Raw genomic sequence first — 16,568 nt, forward strand, 5'->3', positions numbered from 1 at the left:
AAGACAAGCAAGATTGAAGAAGGCAGAGATTCCATTAATCCAGTAAGCAGGCAATTAAGTAAGCACATTTACAGTTGAACTGGACTCAAATAGACTCCTTTTCAATAGTGCCAAACAGGATGTGAGGTAATTCAGGAGTGATTTAGGGTTCTTGGACTGGGAAAATAATATAGATAGAACATTTAAAAACAACATTAGAAGGGAGATGAATTAATTTAATTCTTCAAGGAGAAGCTTCAAACAAATCATATATTGTGGAAAAAATACTATTTATAAATATACCATGGTAATTGATAAATCTCCCTGAATGCAGTGTTATAGAAATCCAAGCATGCAGGGAGGAATGTGACCCATAAATACTTCTATGGGCTAAACAGAGTTGGGCCTGTGGAGATAGCAACAATGGCCCCTTGAGGATGCTGTTGCTTCCAATGAGCCGAGGATTGCTGAAGTACAGCGGGAGGCCAGCAGGCCAGACGAGCTGCGGTGGAGTCCGTGGAGCTAGCGCTCGTGTCTGTCACACAAAAGAATACTGTGGTGGAGTTCATGGACCCCAGACCTGTCTGTGCCTCAGGAAGGTAAAGTATCAGTGGGCAGCAATATTGGCTGAAATAAGACAGAATTTTACTGAGAGTTTGTTCCCCTTGGAATTAGGAAATATGTGACAAATGTAAAGCATACAGCAATAACTTTTGGTCAAACAAGGAACTTTTAAAGTGAACTTTGCAAGAACGGTCTGGGGTCTTGCACTTTGCGTTTTAGGGAATATGAGGGAAAAAAGTTCAAGCATTTGTGGTCAGTAACAGTGCTGAGAAAAGAATGGCATTTAAATAAATGTTATGATGGGACTGGTGTTGCGTTTGAGACTATTTTTTAAATAAGAATGAGACATTTAGTCATACCATTTATCTTATATGGTTAGAATGCAGATTTACAGGGGTCATATTGTATATGCCATGGAAAATCTTGGGTAAAATGTAAAATGAGAGATTTTGAACTAGGTCTGAATTAATTTTGAAGGCAGCTGTAAACACTGCCCTCAATGTATTCACAATGAGGGCTAGACAAGATATGTCAATAACATGACAAGTAGTAAGAGTAGTGTTGGCCTAAGTAGTAAGAGTTTGGTTGGGCTACTAGGGGTATCTTATCAGTGACCTGGTGATGACTGTTTTTGGACTGAGAGCAATGACTTTTTCTCCTTACACAGAAACAGAAGTGTTGTGTAGTTTCCACAAATCAGTAGGAACAACATAAACTTAGGATGGTGCCAGAGTGACCGTGCAGGAACAGGGGCACAATTCCGGGGAGCACAACATGTGCCTCTCCGCATGCACCCCAGGCCCTGATCCAGCCATGGGCCCTGTTAGTGAACCCCCCATGAATAACCTCTCCACCACCCTTTTCATGCAGGGCTCACCGCCCTGAAATGGCGATGGAAAGCCAACTTGTAATAGGCTCAGCAGTTGTGGCACCGCCATCATATCAAGGCCAATTGCAGACTGCCAGCGCAGCAGGATCCTTGATCCCAGCAGAGCCGGCGGTCTCATGGAGGTCCGACCGCCACACTCAGAATACTGCGGGCGGACCCACAGTGGTTGCAGTGGTGCGGTCCTGAGGTCCACCGTACTCATAATAAGGCCATAAGTATAGGGCATGGTCACAATTAGATATACCAGGATTGAATAACCATTTGAGGAATACACTGCTGTAACTAAAATAAATTAGATCAGCAGAGGATGTATGCCTGGCTGAGGGAAGGACTGGATATAGTTTTGCCAACTAAAGTTAGTTGAGCAGTCAGATCTCACCCTCCCACACCTTGGTTTACTGAGGAACTAAGGGCAGGAAAGTCAGGGTTTAAAGCCTCAGAGAGATCCTGGAGACATATATAAAATGCCACTCAGAAGGTATCATGGGACCAAGTCAATGTCACCCAAAATTAACCAAAACCCCTGTTTAGAGTAGTGAACGATCCCTCTGACCCCAAGAAAATCATATTGGCAACAGTCCCGTCTCAGGAGCAGTGACAAGTTGGCTTGTTTTTTCTTAAAAAGATGTGAAATTGTATACATTGTTGTTGATAAAGTTTGGGTGGGAAATAAAGCTTGGGAGAACACATTAATGGGAGGGAACTTAAAACAATGAACTAAATAAAACTATTAAAGACTTAGTATGGTGTGATGATCATCCCTTCAGCTCGTCCAATCAGAAATAGGAGTTTCATTAAGTTAAAACATTTAGGGGTGGTACATGCCGTTAAGAAAGTATAATTGTGGTAGTTAGTTAGATTAGTTACCGCAGTCACAGCCAGAACGCTGAGAGACTGAGGTGCTGTCCGAATGCCCATCGTATGCCCTAAGAAGCAGACTTAGAATTTCAAAGCAAAATAGAACTAGAAGATCACGGAAGAATCGAGGAGATTATAGAATGAGAAGAGATATCGCGGAAGAATCGAGGAGGAAGTTAGTATCAGAGAGGATGTGAGACGCAGGCGTTGAATCCAGATGAGTTCATCTATCCTGTCCTGAACCTGTCCTTAAGTCCTTGTCACAGAACTTCTAAAAGGCGCCCATTGACTCTTGGCCAGTGGGGTCTGATTTTCACACCATCCTAGGTAAATATAACTCTTTATTTTTGTGTCAATGTACTTCTCTCTCTATCCTCTTTTTCCTGAGGTACTTGTCCTTGTGGAATCTCAATTTAACAGAATTCTAAAATTGAAATAATTATCTTACTTCCTCGGATATGATGGAGTTATCACTGTGATTTGTTTTGCTCATATGATTAATTACATAAATATTTTAAAACTTTCTCGCATTTGTTACTATTTAATAAATAATAGGGTAAATGAACTTAGGTCATATCATCAATCACTAGTCAACTAAAATAGATCCATTGATCAAAGAGAGGGCTTCAGATCAGTAATAGATTAGAGAAATTGATAAACTACTGAATCTACAATTTTAGCCCTATAAAAATTGACCCCCCAGCAGTGTTGACTGGCCTATATGAGTGAGTGTGTTTATGGGCCCAGATGATTATATAGTGATAGATTTTCGCAGGTTGGTAGCCTGCTGGATCACTACCCGGGAAACATCCTTTAGAACAAAACTTTCACAACGTGTTACCATTATCACGCAGGTTTTACAATGCAAGTCGTTACAATGACTTGCGCTGGAGGGCGCTGTAGGATAGGGAATAGTTTAATTTACTATTCAACACCTTCCCTACTATCCACGGGGACTGGAGTTGGATTAGTAAATTAAACTATTCACTATCCAGCGCCCCCAACGCAAGTCGTTGTAACGACTTGCGTTGTAAAACCTGCGTGGTAACTGTACGCGTTGTGAAAGCTCGCGTTGTACCATCATACATCCTCACTACCCTAGGATAGTACTGGGTTAACTTATTAAATTTAATAGATGATAACTTTCAAATGGGAACAGGTAGGAATGTCGAGTCTGATGTCTAAAGAATTGTAATTTAGAGCCCTCTTTAATAGTAAAGTCGGATTTTAAGTCACAGTTCTGAAAATGGTTCTTTTGGAAACTTGCTATTTACTCAGCCTGTTTCCTGGGAAATAAGTGTTGCCTGGATGGGCCATATCTGACTTGATGAGGGGGAGGAGCTGTCACCTTTCACACTTGCAAAGGGCAAAGGCACTGCCTTTGTACACATACAAAGGGTTTGACACTAGTTGTTTGTGACCCAGACAAGCTTGGGCCAGGGCATGAAGGCAGGAATCTCCAAACATCTCTGGGGTGGAAATATCCATAACTTTCTCCTACTTCAAAGTAGGCACCTGGTAAAAATAGTAGATGCACATGTTCAACCCTTTACTACACCTATGGATCTGTGGAAGACTCAGGTCGGCTGTGCTGCTCCGAAAGAAGGACTGATGCTCTGCCGCCATGCAGTCCTGCATCCCTAACTGTGAGACAGCATCATGTGTCCAGCACAATGATGCTTGGTTACAGTCAGTGAACCGGAAGGGGAGAGCCAGGCCGAGGCAGAGGTCACTGTGTAGTTCTCCACATGCCTTTGTCGGCCAGCCTCCTCTAAGTTGCTCAAGACGTGACTCTGGTTTCCGAGTGCGGATTACAAAAGCCTCACTCAAAGGCCCATCAGGGCGTGTAAATGTTAAACTCACCTGGTGCTGTTACCTGTATCAGTCTGGACAATGGTCTTCATTTGCTCCACAGCTTGACGCGTTCACCCTGTTCAGTTCCTTCGTCGCCAGGTTTCATAAGTTTGGGTTAATTTTGCTTATGGTGACTGCTTCGCCTTTTTGGAGGTGGAAACCTAAACAAATGAATAACTAACATGTTACTATCAAAACGTTTTCTGCAGAAGTTGTAGCATTTGGGAGTAACGTACCATAATGCAACTAGCTTCAGTCCTGGGACGTGAAGTTGAGTCTTCTATATTCTTGTTTGGGATAAACTGTGTTATAAGGAGTGTACAGACTATTGGTAAATATTGACTACTGTTAGAAATTGAGGTTTCTGGTTGGAAGAGCATACACCCAGTCCAAGCAGGAGCCACAATCCTAGTCAGGGTATGTCAGATACACAACCTAAACTAACCTGTGCTCACTCTCTGATATCTTGGCACAGAGAAGTAAGGCTTAACTTAAGAGTCCATGTGTAATGTATTTGTGCAAGACTTACATTACAGCAACACAATTGAAAAACCACGAAAAGACGCCACACCAGTCTAGAAAATTTGACGATATTTGTCTGGGTAAAAAAAGGCCAAAGAGAGAAAAATCCAAACAGTGGAAACGGAGATATGAGATTTTAAAGATTAAAACCAAAAACAGTGCTTAGAAGTCAGTAGTGCTATAATGATACTTGATGTAGTGCTAGACCGGGGTAAATTAAATGTTAGCAGACCGCGATGAAGGGCAGGCCAGCTACAGGACCTATGCAGGGTCCGCTGAAAAGGTATCTTGTATGGAAGCCATCGAGGACTCCCTGCGTCAGTTCTGATTCACGCAGTTGGGTGGATGCGTCGAAGTCGAGCCTCGCAGTTGGCGTCGAAGGGTCGGCGCTGCGTTGGAGTAGAACCTGACATTGGCATCTTCGGACCAGTGCTGCGTTGTCATCGAACTTCGCAGTTGAGACCTGTGTTGTTGTCGAAGCAGCACTGCCTCGGCATTGGAGGGCACTGCGTTGGTTCCGATCGGCACAGTGGTGACGATGGGTCGATTATTGCAGAAACAGCTGTAGAACCTACTTCTGCGGCCCAGAACGGGAGAGGGGCAACTTAGGCAAGGGTAGGACTCACAGATGGCAGATTCCAGCAGCACCAGCAGAGTTGCAAGAAGTCTTTTGTGACACTGAGACTTCAGAGAACATTGGAGAAACTTGGGTTCTGTGTGACTGTCTAGAGGGAATGCACAAAGCCCAACTGTCATACAACCACGACATGTATGCAGAGACAGGCAGAGGAACAGAATGGTTAAAGTATGAAAATGCAAACTTCCTAAAAGTGGCATTTTCAGATTACAATTTAAAATCCGACTTCACCATAAATTGTGATTTTAAATTCTGAGTCCAGAGACACCAAACTCTAAATCTCTATCATTTCCTAAATGGAAATTACAATTAACAAGATGTTTTAAGGCAATCCCAATGTTAACCTATGGGAGAGATAGGCCTTGCAGTAGTGAAAAACTAATTTAGCAGTTGTTCACTACCAGTACATGTAAAACTCATAAGTACATGTCCTATGTTGTAAATACATTGCACCCTGCCCATAGGGATGCCAAGGGCCTACGTTAGGGGTGACATATATGCAATAAAAGGGAAGGTTTGGGCCTGGCAAGTAGGTTAACTTACCAGGTCGAAATGGCAGTTTAAACTGCACACATAGGCTCTGCAGTGGCAGCACCTGAGCCATGTTTAAAGGGCTACTGAGTGGGTGGCACACTCAGTGCTGACGATCCACTAGTAGCATCGAATTAACAGATCCTGGGTACATACAGTGCACTTTACTAGGACCTACATTAAAATTGCCAATTAATTATAAGCCAATATTTTGAGTACATAGCATATGCACTTTAGCACTGGTTAGCAGTGGTAAAGTGCCCAGAATTCTAAAGCCAGCAAAACAGGAGGTCACAAAGAAACAAAGTATGGGGAAACCATGCCGAGAATGCCAGGTCAAACAATTACTAAGACTTAAGTTAATGAAACAATTTCTTGCACTTCTGTGGAACATTACTTCAAGAAGGATTTCACTGTTTATTTTTTGTTTATAACACACTGCTTTTGTTGGATTTTTTGGAGAATCTATAATGAATGAAGAGTAATTTCAGGATTCTCATGTGTTATTATGATTCCACAATAATAGAAGGTTTCATAGACAAAGTGGGGGTGTACATGTGAAGTGGGAATGTTGGTTTAAAGTCTGTTAGACCCTCATTGGTATGTTTACTTGCTTCTAGGATTTCCCAAAATCATAAAGGACTATCGTTAGGCCATCAGCAGGGAAAATGGGAGCTTTTGGTAAGGAACAACACAATCATAAGCTAAATGTTTCCAACAGTGGTCACATAGGAACTATAAAAACTTGCTGTAAATGTTCTTACATATATTTCTGAAGATATAAGTGAAGCACTGATGACTCCTCTAGAAACTCCAGACGTGAGGTGGATAACTGAAAGGATTCCTGACAACACCATTATTATATTTTCTCTAACTTCCACTTTCCCCTGCGTGCTGCTATAACTAAGAAAGTAAGAGGTTGTATTTCTCCTCCATTACTGACAGGGTTCCAGGAGGTAGATGGATCTGGCTTCTCGATATACATCATGCTCCTACAGGATTAGCACAATGATCTATTTACGTACTGCTGTGCTCAGACGGAACACCTAATGCCTACGTGAGAAGGACTGGACCAGCAACTTGCACCCAGGACCACCAGAGTCACTACAGTGGCTAGTTGGCTGGTCTCCTGATCAGAGCCCCAGGGACAGAGAAGGCCCCAACTTCCTTGACCCCAGCACCGGGACTCTGGTTGTTGTAAGTCTTGCCCCCAGAGGGTGCCACCCAAGTCCTAGACCCTTGGAAGTGAGACTAAAGGTATTAATATACAAGCCTAGCTGTGGTCCTGTGAGCAGAACGGACACAGTGTGACACATTTCCTTTCAGCCATATCTAAACCGCTGCTGTGTGACACATGTTTCTAAGTTTGGCAGCTTCCCATAAATAATCAAGTTCTAGATTCAGTGTTTAGGCCCAAAGCAGTAGTCGTAGTAGTAGTAGCATTTTATTGTATCTTATTTTAGGAGCCTTAAAATGCCAAATATTCCTTCTGTGAAGGTTTATTCCTCGCTAAAGGGCACAGTCCATCCTAGGGGGCCACTTTTCTCAAAATTTGCTCTTACTTACATCCCAACTGTTGAGCAGGCAGCCCAATACTAATTGTGAATAATGTAATTGTTAACTGATGCTGTTTCAGTGGAGAAGTGTGGCTCAATGGTTAGAGCGGCAGACTGTGATGCAGAGGTCTGGCCCGGGACCAGGGTTCAATTCCCCGCCTCGGCGGGTCTTGGGCTCAAAAATTCCACGGACCTGATAATTCTCGCCTCGGTGCCTATTCCAATCATGGAGTCTCACTCTGCAACTCTGGGCAATAGCTTGCTTAATCTCCACAACGGCCCCCACAACGCTAAGGATGCCTGGCCTCCACCTTGGGGGTGCCCAGGAGTGGACACCTCACAGGGAAAGCCAGGATGGGTTCCACAGCGGTATTCGTACAAGTGCCTTGAGACCCTTGCGGGTGAGTAGTGCGCTATACAAGTATCAATTTACATTTTACATTTACAAGGCTATAGCCCGGGCATTCGACAATAAATGATTTAAGATATTCACAAATTTAGAGGTCTGGAGCAAACCAAAGGAAGAAAAACTCACATATGGACATTGAATTATTGCCATCTGCATTATGGGAATTATTTATATTTTTTTCCAAGTGCTTCTTGAGAATATTTCAATTTTACCATTACGTTTTACCTATTTTAACTGTTCTATTACATTTGATTGACATGGGTTTTAATAGCTATGCAATATACTTAACAGTAGCCAATAGGTCTGGCGCTGTCCGGTAGCCTTTTGACAATTCTTGTTATGTTTTGTCATGGCTTTTGCAAACTTTATTGTTTGGGAAGCAGCCCATAAATAATCAAGTTCTAGATTCTGTTTTGAGGCCCGGAGCTGACCAAAGGGAGGGAAACTCACCTGTGGACATTGAATTATCATCATCTGCATTATGGGATTATTTAACAATATTTCTTAGGAATTTGTGATCTTTTTTTCCAAGTTCTTCTTGGGAGTCTTTTCATTTAAGCATTATGTTTTACCTGTTTTAACTGTTCTATTACATCTGATTACCATGGGTTTTAATAACTATGCAATATACTCAGCAGTGAGACTGAGCTCCCTTATCCCCTTATCCTCAGCACAGTATTAACAAGCAATGCCAAAGCCAATAGGTCTGTATAGAAAACAATGGTCCCTGACCATTGTTTTCTATACCTACCTACACCCAGGTCCCTGACCATTGGGTCACCCCATTTTCATAAAGCCAATAGGTCTGTCTGGCATTGTCCAGCATCTTTTTGGCAATTCTTGTTTTGTTTTGTCGTGGTTGGGTTCCCAGGGAGCCGCAAATGCCTCTGCAAACACATCTAAATGAAGATGGCCTGGAAGTACTGTGTGTATTTGCTGCATTTCCAGACTGTCTTCATTTACTCAGTGCCCTTGAAGTCAAAACTGTGATCAGAGTGCCTTGGGGTCAGAGGTCACTAAGTGTGCTTGCAGGATCAAAGATGTTGCTAAAAAACAAAGTCTTCCTTTTGTGTATTCAGAGTAATTTAAGTGCATTATTGCTATATGTGGGTATTAAACTGGAACTTAAGAAAGGAAATATGCCAGGATAAGTGTAAAAATGGCAAAATAATTCAGTAATGCTATCACAAAATGTTCAAAGCAATAAAAAGTGCCTGAGTCCCGATTTCTTACAAACTTTTCTTGCTTTTTAGCTTATAAGCCAAACACATTTCTTTATGTTTGTACTTGTATTTTATTTATACTTATTTTTTTGGTAAAGAACTATTTAATACTTTGTCATACAAATTTTAGTGAAAAGGAAAAATAGTGCATATTTTACAAACATTCCAAAAATTATTTCAAAAATCAATCGACAAACAACTACATTACACATAATGTGCTATACATTTACATTACAATACATATATCTAATCACAAATACCACATTATACCAATTCTAACCCTAGTTGAAGGTGTGGTGTGGGAGCATCCTAGTTTTACAAATTGTAAGACTAGGAATGTAGTATACGCCATACTTTGCCCATGTATGAAGGTGTACCTATGGAAAACAAACCAACAGATTAACACAAGAATCACACAGCACAGATCCAGACTTAAAAAGAAAGTCCTCATCGCCCCTATGGTGGAACACTTCATTGAGCAAAAACACGTAGAGACTGACTTCCAATGGACAGTTTTAGTAAACATAAATGCAATGAAACGCCCATTGGATGTCGATAAAGCACTTCTCCAGAAAGAGGCTTACTTAATCTTGAAATTCAACTGTGCTCTAACTGGACTAAATAATATGTCTGAAATTACTAGAACATAGAAACATCCCCCAACGAAATTAAATGGTTGGATCATATTTGCCAGGCCCAGATTGCAGTACCAAAATGCATCTGGGCACACAGGGATATATATATAATATATGCGGCCTTTAGGTAATTACAGAATAATTGGGATTCACTACATATGCCATAATGCAGTGCGGTGTGTCCTCCAATGAGATCAAGCCACACGAAAGAGAAAAAATCCGGTGTTTTAAAGGAAAGCACGGCCCTCCTTCCTGTGAGAAGATTTGCCACACGGAGAGAGGAGATATGGCCTACAAACGCGATTGAGAAGTAAGGATGAGAATTGTGCTGGTCCTCGTGTTTTTAAAGCAAAATGCGAAGAATCTGGGCAATAATAGTAACAGTTGGTTTCTGACACAGGCACTACGAATTACTCGAAGAATAGCAAGTTAGAACACTGCGACCCGGGAGTTAAAGATCAAAGATTAAGGTAGGCGTTTGGCATAAAAGCGCGAGCCAACCGCCAGCAACAACGTTTTCAAGATACGCTCAACTAATTCCTAAATCCTACATCAGTTACAGGCAGAACGAACGCCGGCTATGAGCGGAGCGCACGTGGTTGGAAGTCAAACTGAAAATCAGGTATGAATGGCTTCCTAACTGTTCCAATATATTTAGAAGGACGGGCAGTGTGTCCCCATATCAGATTGTAAATAAAGTTTTCTTCCTAACAGATAGAGAGAGAGTGTGCCCAAATATAAATGAAGAACAAGAATCTGTTGGTTTTTTTTTAAAAGAAGGTCTATGCGGCCATGCGGCAACATTAAAGCCAAGGACGGAAATAAAATAGGTATGTTATAGGCCAAACAGACTTCTTTAAATAAAAGCGAGAAATGTGAATATCCCTGGTATTGATTCACTGTGTTTCCAACAGGGAAGCATCTTTCTAAAGAAAAGAAAGACATTCAGCTGAATGAAATAAACAGAAAGCTATTGGCGGAATATCATACAAGGAATAGCTACATCATCCTAAGGTACAAAGCTAGTAAAGCAAGGGGTTAGTCTAAACAAGCAGAGAGCAAAGCTCTAATTTTCATTATTTCAAAAACCTTTTCACTTAAAAATGTTTTTGTAATTATTCTTTATACATTTTATACAGACAATCAGAGAGCCCTGATGAGAGTCCAGAAATTGGGTATCTATGACTCAAAACGCGTCGGCACATCGAAAAAAGAGCACAGTAAAAAAACAGAAAAGAGATTTTGTCCGATTTTGAATAATTGAATGTTCAATGGTTCGTTCTGTGCTCTTATAGATTTTGAAAATTCATGAGATTAGTTGATTTACTGTATAACCTTCAACTGGGGTTAGAATTGGTATAATGTGGTATTTGTGTATATATATATTTATTGCAATGTAAATGTATAGCACATGATGTGTAATGTAATTGTTTTTCGATTGATTTTTGAAATAATTTTTTGAATGTTTGTAAAATATGCACTATTTTTCCTTTTCACTAAAATTTGTATGACAAAGTAGAAAATAGTTCTTTACCAAAAAATAAGTATAAATAAAATACAAGTGCAAACATAAAGGAACATGTTTGGCTTATAAGCTAAAAAGCAAGAAAAGCTTTTAAGAAATAGGGACTCAGGCACTTTTTATTGCTTTAAATTTATTAGGCCCTGCTGGTCCCTTGTCCAGTTGGACCACACTCCTTCTTTTAGAAAAATCACAAAATGTTCAGCATTATTTAGCACAATTCGCCTTTGCTTTCTGCAAAAGGTTAACCCTCCTGCATAATTTGGCCTTCTCCTGCCACATAATTCCAATGGCCTTGTTTATAGTGCTATGAGGTCCCAGCCTGTGGCAGAAAGCACTGTAAATATGTAAGTCATTATTTTAAAACAGTATTTCACAAAGTCTAAGCTAGGCTGCTACAAATTGATGCGGTGTTTGAGATAAAACAAGTTTTTACAAAATATAGTTTTAATAATAAGTAATCCGACTGTATCTAAAGCAGACATTTTTATCTCTCTCCATTTTTCTGAAACTCAGCTGATAACAACCCAACATTACACCACAAACAGAATATATATTTGCCACCATGAAGTTTTAAGCAGAGCTACTGGAATTATTCAGCAGGATAGGACCACATTATGCAGCAGTGTTGAATAAATCATGCAGCAAGAAAAGATACATTATGCGGCACAATGCAGCTCATTTTGTGGTTAGAATTTCTTCATTATTTTGACATTTTAAATCATGGTTAGGCTGTTAGGGGCAATATTTCACTTCATTATTACCAGTTTAACACCAAAATACAGCAATACGCAGCTACAAGATTACCAGTCAATCTTTGCAAAATGCCTTCCACTGCTCCTGAACACGTTGTAATATTTTAAGTAACTTTTGTTCAATTTTGTTTTTGCTAAATTCTGCAAATTATGCAGCAGATGATGAATTATGTACCAAATGCGGTAAACTCATAATTATGTGGAAAACGCTGCTGCTGCAGAAACTCCTAATTCTGGTGACCCTGGCTTTAAGTGACTCATTCAATTAAGGCTGGTTTCTTCTTTAACTTTCTGCACTACCATCACACACTTCACTTTCAGGCAGAGGCACCTCAAAGTCAGCATTAACTGTTCAGGGACAGTTTTTATTGTGATAGCTACGTCAATGGGGAGGCCGGTAGAACAGCTGGGTTACATTCAGATGTAGAGCCTTAATCCTCTCGACCCCTGGGGCCTAAGAGTAATGGTCCAGGAGAAAGAGGAAAGCAGAGATATTCATGGATGTTGTCAAATAGATGGCCCTGAATAGAGAGCACTGTATGGGACTAAGGTTTTCTGTTTACAAATGGCCAGAGACAGCTTCATCAGAGTGATACCCCAAAGAAGGGGACAATACAAGTGGGTTTTTTCTTTTTAAAGGGCCATACTTCAGTGCAGCAGGGACTGCTGCCAGGTGTGTAAGTGGCCACTGTTGGTTATCTTTAATGAAGCAGATGCAGCAGGGCTGGAGCCCAGGTACTGAAGGGGCCACTGCTTCACAATTATGACTGTCTACCTTTTAAAAAGGTGCATGGGAGATTATTTCCTTTAAAGCATTACGACCGAGGGCACCCTTGCAGAAAAAAGGGAAATAACATGGGAGCTTTTTTTTTTTAATGGGACACAGAGCCTGTTTCAAGATTGAAGTGATGATCAGGCATGATGGGGAAGAGGTGAAAGATGCAGAGGGGATAGCCTGCTACTCAGGACTGCAGTTATCATTGGTACAGTAGGTGTACTTGCATTGGGGTCCAAGGCAGTGACGGGCTCACAAACAAACCCAATTCTGGGGAGAAGTATTTGTGGGACAATACATGGTTTTGTTTGATGCATTTGCTGTTTAATAAGTCTCATATTTAGTGTTGTTTATGAACTATAGAAAAAGTACTCCTGAAATCATCTCATAAGCCTCGCCTCCTGCACGCAGCCATGTCCATCCTACTCTCCCAATCCTTGCCATAAAGTTTTGGAGGGGGGCCCAACCTCAAAACATTTTGCTTAGGGGGGCTCAGAACAAAAAAGTTTGAAGAACTCTGATCTAGAAGTTTTAGGATGTACCTTTCAGTTAGTGCATTGCCCTCTGCCTACCTAAGTTCGGCAGTTTTCTGTCATCAACATAACTCCCTCATTACATAGTTGTAAGTGGGGAAATGTGTCAGAGAAAGGGTCGCAGTCCGCCCTCTGATAGGGCACCAGGGAAGATGTTTGACATTTCTGACAGATTTTTTCCATGTCCATGATCCAACCCAGCCCTGTTCCGTTGAACGATGGACTCTGGGCAGAAATAGATTTAATTATGTGATCCTTTGCCACTTGGTAGCGTCATTCACAGCAAGTTAGGTCCACTTTTATTGAACCAAATTTCCATTCATAATTTGCATTTTCTCTACTCAAACATACTTATCAAGGGTGCTCAGCAATCAGGGTCCGTTATGGGCTTCTGGTCTTCCATGCACTCATTCATTCATTCATCCATCCTGCACTTATTCACTCAACTTTTCATTCATCCATGAATTCAGTTACACACGGGTCTAGCCATTCCCCCCCCCCCAATCCGTTCCTGCATTCACACACACACCCACAGTCACCAATCAATGAAGAACTTCTTCCAGATTTTTTTCTTAAAAGCCTGACCTATCGGTTTTTTCGATGGTTATTCTGTTATTAGCGAGAGCGTCCTGTTTCATACATTATTTCCGAATGTTCTCTAAATTATTTCCACTTAGTTTAAGTCGTATTTGTATTTTTTGCTAGTTCCTTTATGAAAGGGGGTATCAGGAGAGGCTACAGTGGTCGATTGTTTTCTGTGTTATAATTTCTATTTTTAGTTTAACCAGACCTAGTGATAAAAGTAACTACCGTGCTGCAAGCAACTCACGGAAGACATTCCCCAGACAGGAATAAAGGATTAAAGCAGCTGGAGCCCTGCTGCTTGTAAAAAGAAAGGAGAAGATTTCATGGCTGCTGGAAAGGATTTTATTAGTACATAACTTATTTTTTTACCATAAAACTTTCCAGTCATGATTCAACACCTGCAGAACAAATCCCTTCAAATGATCTCCCAAAGTAAATGAGATTAGACCAAATGTTATACACGGGTGTATACACCATTGCGTGGAAGCAATAAATCACCTAAAATGTAAAAATATCAACAAACAGGTGATGATGCTAAATTTGAGTGTTTACCGAAACTGAGAACATTTAATTTTCAATTTAAAGAGGTGTTCACTGGTGCAAGATTAAATTAAACACACACACTAGTTTGTTATTTGATACTTAACCATACAGAGGAAAGAATACTCTCCAATGATCACTAGCATAATAATAACTTTTCCCTCACAGTTTTTCTTAATTTCTCTTCTTTCAGAGCTGGCTTTTTTTCGTTGGAGTTTAATCTAGCACGAACTCGACCCTAAGGTATCAGAGCGCTTTAAATAAGCCACAGTTGAGTTACAGATGGACACATTTAGGGTCATATGTACAAGCCTATCACCACCACCACTTCTAGTGATGTTGTGATGGCGATAGGAGCTTTGCCTTATTTACAAGGCAGTGTTAAGCCACTTAAGGTGGTTAACGCTGCTTTGTAAATAAGGCACCCTTTCACACTGTACTTAGCGTGAAAGGGGCGGGCAATGGATGCTGTGGTGGGCGTTCCACCGCAACACCCAATGATTTTGAGGCTGCCCACTATTTACAATAGCAGCGTAAATAGGAGGCAGTGCTAAAATTAAGACCAGGGGAAACCTAGTCTTAAACAGGCGAAAAGAGGAGAAATGCTTTAATTCTCCTCGTCTTTGCTGTTTCTGTGCTGCCTTAGGCAGCACACATGGAAACAGCAAAACGCCAATGATAGTTTGGGTGCAGGAATGTCCCCCTTCCTGCACATAAAGAATCGTTTTAAAAAATGCCATTTTGCAACTTCTTTGTGTGCTACATAAGCATCACACATACAAGTTGCAAAACGGCATTTAGAGATTGTTTAAGTGCAGGAAGGGAGACCTTCCTGCACATAAACAATCTTCTCCTCAACACAGGCACCCTTGCACTATGGTGCAAGGATGCCTGCATTAGCAGCTTAATTTAGCACCAGCATAGTAAATATGGTGCAGCCCTGCATTTCTAAAGTGATGAAGCGTGTCGTTAGCCTTCTTGGCTTCTCAACACACTTTGCCACGTGTTTGTAAATATGCTCCTTATTTTGTAAGGCACAGGAAGATGAAGTGATTTGCCCAGATCACAGGATGTTGAGCGTCCTCGCAGAGACTCGAACCCGGTTCCCCAACTTCCCAGTCGACCGCTCCAGCCATTAGGCCACATCTTCTCCTTAGCCAGTTCTTCAGAATGAGTTTCATACGCACCTTGTTACTAATTTATAAGGATGCTTCTTTTAGTGAGCAAGCTTCACATAAGATCTAAGGTCCCTAAATAAAAACCTAATTACTTAATTTCTTAGTCCTAATGTCCTCATACCAATCCTTAATTGTGAGGTAATTTACAATAAAGCAGGAACAGCATCTAGCAAAATGCTGTGATCCAGGGTCTGCCCACAACTTCCCCCTCAACAACTCCACCAGGAACCATGCAAGAACTTGGCACTCCCAGCATCTTCTGCCATATCCGAGCTAGAAAAGACCAGAAGATAGGGGAAGGCATTGGGTGAGGAGGGCTAAAAATAACTGGTACGAGGATATTAGGAGTAAGAGTAATCTAAATTATTCTTTAGTAATCTGGGACATTACTGCCATAATGAATATATTAATTCCACTTATTACCTTAAAGATAAATGTTTGATTCTTACGGAAAACTAGAACTTAATACTCACACTTCAAACCTCTTTTTGATCATTGTCAATGCCTTGTAGCCTATAAAGCTGAACAAAAATATTCTATAATGCCTATGGTACTGTCCTGAATTTCTCTACTCATGGCACACCCTCCGGTGGGTTTTCCTTGAATTCCATCTGGAAAACATAAGCTATATATAAATATGCTGAAGCATTTGTAGTACAAATCTGCCTACTGCTAGTTAGCTATGTGGCTTTTTACCGTGTCCTGCAGAACCAAAGTATTAAACAGATGATCTCACTTCCTAAAGAATTGTGATCTCTGTTAATATGTTAAAAATTCCCACCTAATGTCTAGCAGGTGCAAAAGTTAATCTTCTGGGGAAGTGTCCAATGGAAAAAACTGACAAAATCACCTAATGTGTCCAATTAAAGGGAGTAGGAATTTTTGGAAGAAAGTTAGGATCTGGTCTCAGAATTGCTTCATCCTCCAAAACAGACGAAAAGAAAGTTCTATACAGTAAGGCTAACGATTTATCTGTTCCCTGTGCTAACCGTACTGCAATCCAAAAAGTCATCTTCATAGTCA

The 16,568-nt window shown here is 40.9% G+C and overlaps 1 long non-coding RNA gene across 1 annotated transcript; it reads left to right on the top strand.

Annotated features, from left to right (window-relative positions):
* The first annotated feature begins 10,074 nt into the window (after positions 1-10,074).
* Positions 10,075-11,213, top strand: LOC144771582 (uncharacterized). Its single transcript, XR_013599369.1, has 4 exons — positions 10,075-10,279; positions 10,372-10,487; positions 10,572-10,671; positions 10,797-11,213. It is a non-coding gene; the product is annotated as an uncharacterized LOC144771582 (long non-coding RNA).
* Positions 11,214-16,568: the final 5,355 nt, after the last annotated feature.

Source organism: Lissotriton helveticus, chromosome 8 (genome assembly GCF_964261635.1).
Source record: "Lissotriton helveticus chromosome 8, aLisHel1.1, whole genome shotgun sequence".
Classification (NCBI taxonomy): domain Eukaryota; kingdom Metazoa; phylum Chordata; class Amphibia; order Caudata; family Salamandridae; genus Lissotriton; species Lissotriton helveticus.